This window comes from Saccostrea cucullata, unplaced genomic scaffold, assembly GCF_032062105.1.
Source record: "Saccostrea cucullata isolate Sc308-1 unplaced genomic scaffold, CSIRO_AGI_Scuc_v1 ctg1130, whole genome shotgun sequence".
Classification (NCBI taxonomy): Eukaryota; Metazoa; Mollusca; class Bivalvia; order Ostreida; family Ostreidae; genus Saccostrea; species Saccostrea cuccullata.
The window spans coordinates 800,048-804,058 of record NW_026937409.1 but is presented as its reverse complement, the minus strand read 5'-3'; positions in this window follow the sequence as shown (position 1 = coordinate 804,058).

Genomic DNA, 4,011 nt, shown 5'->3' with positions numbered 1-4,011 from the left:
ATTTTACCAAAACCAACAGCTTTAAAACTTATGACTTTTCAACTTTATAGACAACCATTCCCACCGATAAATAAAAGTCCAGGCTTTTTGATGTCATTGACAGCGGCTTTTTTAAAATAAAAATGGAACTCCTAAATTTACTTAGCTAGTCATTGGTCATTTGCAAAATTATTTTGTATAAACACATTCTGATAGCACACACAAATACTCTGAAGTTGACATCAAAGAGATGCTAGAGTTTCTGATTGACAATATCTATGTGGTTTTTTTAGACCAAGTATTTCAACAATCTATTGGAATTCCAATGGGTACCAATTGTGCTCCGTTATTAGCGGACCAATTTTTTTATTCATATGAAGAAGAATTTGTGCAAAATCTTATGCGTGAAAAGAAGAAAACACTTGCTGTGGCCTTCAACTCGGCATTTTGATATATCGGCGACGTTTTGTCAATTAATAATTGTCATTTCCATTCCTACGTTGATACGATATATTCTGGTGAGCTTGAGATAAAGGATACCACAGAGTCTGACACATCTGTTTCATACTTAAATATTTTACTTGAAAAAGACGTTAATGGTAATCTAACAACCAAGCTATATGATAAATGTGATGACTTTAACTTTTCTATTGTCAACTTCCCTTACTTATGCAGCAGTATATACCTTCATCACCTGCATACGGAGTATATATATATATCTCAGTTGATTTGATACGCAAGAATTTGCTCTACGTATGAACAATTTCTAAAACGTGGTAAATTATTGACAAGTAAGTTGTTGAAACAAGAATATCAGCCGTCTCGTTTAAAGTCACCATTTGGTAAGTTCTATGGTCGACACAATCACTTTGTCAGCAAATACAATTTATCACTGAGTCAAATGCTGACTGACGTTTTTCATACTAATTGTTAGTTCATTATTTATACACTGAATTGACAACGGATTATTCCATTACTTCCTGATCATAACAAGGACTACACGGCGGGTGTGACCGATCAGCAGGGCATGCTTACTCCTCAATGGCACCTGACCCCACCTCTGATGTTTCGGAGGTCCGTGTTTGCTCTGCTCTTCTTTTGTATTGTTTTAAGGACTTTGAGATTGAATGCTGTTCGTTATTTCCATATCCTTCTTATATTGATTTCACAGTATCATATGAAAGAATCACAATTAAAAACTTTGGGAATATTTTCTTGGTTATTATACTAGGCCAGTCAGAAAGGACTTAAGAAATATATACTTTAAAATTAGCCTGAATGTGATACAAAATATTGTTGAAATTTGAAATGGGTCATTTTGAGGGCTTTTTTTTTGTAAAACCTACAAATGAACCTAAATAATGACGCCATAGTTACAGAGGGTCTTCCTTCATTCTATATTCTTTCATTATTCTTTCATTATTTATCACATTTATACATAACACTATCTAACTTATATTTGAGCCGTCGCCCTCATGCGGCATTGGTAGAGCGTCTACTCTAGAGTGTCAGAGTAAGGGCTTTATCCTAACCTTGCGGGTTCGAATCACACAGTGGGACATGGAGACCGGTCCGTCGGATGAGACCGTATAAACTGAGGTCATGTGTCGCAGTAGATGCTGGCAAAAAGAACTCTTATTGCTCAATGGCCCTGCATGCGGTTAAAACATGCAGCTCTCCATCTCCGGCCTCTCCACATCATGAGTGAAAAATTCTCGAGAGGGACGTTAAACAACAAACAAGGAAACATATATTTTTAAGCTAATTTTTGACTCTTGGTAAACATTTAATTTTAAGGGTGTAATGTTTTTATTAGGTAATGTTTAAGGTCTTTTCTCAGTTGAAGACCTACTGATTCTGTTGTTTCTTTTCCACCAGTATTATATTTATCATATTCTCCCTCACTTCGTTCGTCCGAATATAAATTAACTAAGTGCTAAATAATCAACAAACACATGTGTCGTAAACAGGGTGCTGCTGGCAAGCTCTTTATTTTCAATATATACATAACCTCAAGCCACATGCCAATACCAAATCATCTATAGAAAAATCCATTCGTATATCGTCCATTTTTTTAGCTCTACTGGTCAGAGACCAGAAGAGCTTATGCGATAGTAATGCGTCCGTCGTCCGTCCGTCTGTCTGTCTGTCCGTCTGTCTGTAAACAATTTTTCAAAACGCTACTCCTCCTACAATTTTAGTCTGATTTCAATATTACTTGGCACACAAGTAGACTACACTGTCTGAACGGCGTTGCCATGGTTACTAAAAATTTTTCTGTGAAATTCATTAAAAACGCTACTCCTTCTACAGTTTTGGTCTGATTTCAATATTACTTGGCACACAAGTAGACTACACAAGGATACATATAATAGTGCATCGGTTTTTGATTTCGATGAACGGTGTTGCCATGGTTACTAAAAATAGAATTTTCTGTGAAATTCCTTGAAAACGCTACTCCTTCTACAGTTTTGGTCTGATTTCAATATTACTTGGCACACAAGTAGACTACACTAAGATACATAGAATAGTGCATCGGTTTTTAATTTTGTTGAACGATGTTGCCATGTTTCCTTTAAGACGCTTTTCTAATTTCGACACAAGTGAACGGTGCATCGTTGCCATGGTTACTAAAAATAGAATTTTCTGTGAAATTCCTTAAAAACGTTTTGGTCTATTTCAATATAACTTGGCACACAAGTTCTACAGTTTTGATGAACGGCGTTGCCATGATTTCAATATAACTTGGCACACACAAGTAGACTACACAAAGATACATATAATAGTGCATAGGTTTTTGATTTCGATGAACGGTGTTGCTATGGTTACTAAAAATAGAATTTTCTGTGAAATTCCTTGAAAACGCTACTCCTTCTACAGTTTTGGTCTGATTTCAATATTACTTGGCACACAAGTAGACTACACTAAGATACATAGAATAGTGCATCGGTTTTTAATTTTGTTGAACGATGTTGCCATGGTTACTAAAAATAGAATTTTCTGAGAAATTCCTTTAAGACGCTACTCCTTCTACAGTTTTGGTCTGATTTCAATATAACTTGGCACACAAGTAGACTACACAAAGATACATATAATAGTGCATCGGTTTTTGATTCCGATGAACGGTGTTGCCGTGGTTACTAAAAATAGAATTTTCTGTGAAATTCCTTGAAAACGCTACTCCTTCTACAGTTTTGGTCTGATTTCAATATAACTTGGCACACAAGTAGACTACACTAAGATACATAGAATAGTGCATCGGTTTTTAATTTTGTTGAACGATGTTGCCATGGTTACTAAAAATAGAATTTTCTGAGAAATTCCTTTAAGACGCTACTCCTTCTACAGTTTTGGTCTGATTTCAATATAACTTGGCACACAAGTAGACTACACTAAGATACATAGAATAGTGTAACGGTTTTTGATTTCGATGAACGGTGTTACCATGGTTACTAAAAATAGAATTTTCTGTGAAATTCCTTTAAAACGCTACTCCTTCTACAGTTTTAGTTTGATTTCAAAATAAGTTGGCACACAAGTAGACTACACAAAGATACATAAAATAGTGCAATGGTTTTTGATAAGTACAGACCAGTAGAGCTACAGTCTCGAAAGAGACTTCTGGTTACACAAAATGTTCTTATACACAGTGTACCTTACTACCTAACAACTTGATATTCAAAGAACCGAGCGAGCTTAGATAAACGCCTAACTCTGCGAACTGCTATTCATACCAGCAAATCACGTGACCGTAAATTTTGAACACGCGACAACTACGGCCGCACATCAGTATAATTATTTTGTTACCAATTTTGTTTAGACAATTTCATGAGAACGATTCGATACATTTTCATGGAAATTTCAACTTTGATTCCAAATTATCTGAACTTGATACATTTTTTTGATTTTTGTCACTTCCGGTCGCATGATACAGCGACTTTTTCTTTTTTAATGTAGCATTTTCCCTAGATCAAGTAATACTTCTTTTGAATTGAAACAGATACAAGTAAGTTATATCTAAATATTTCTCAG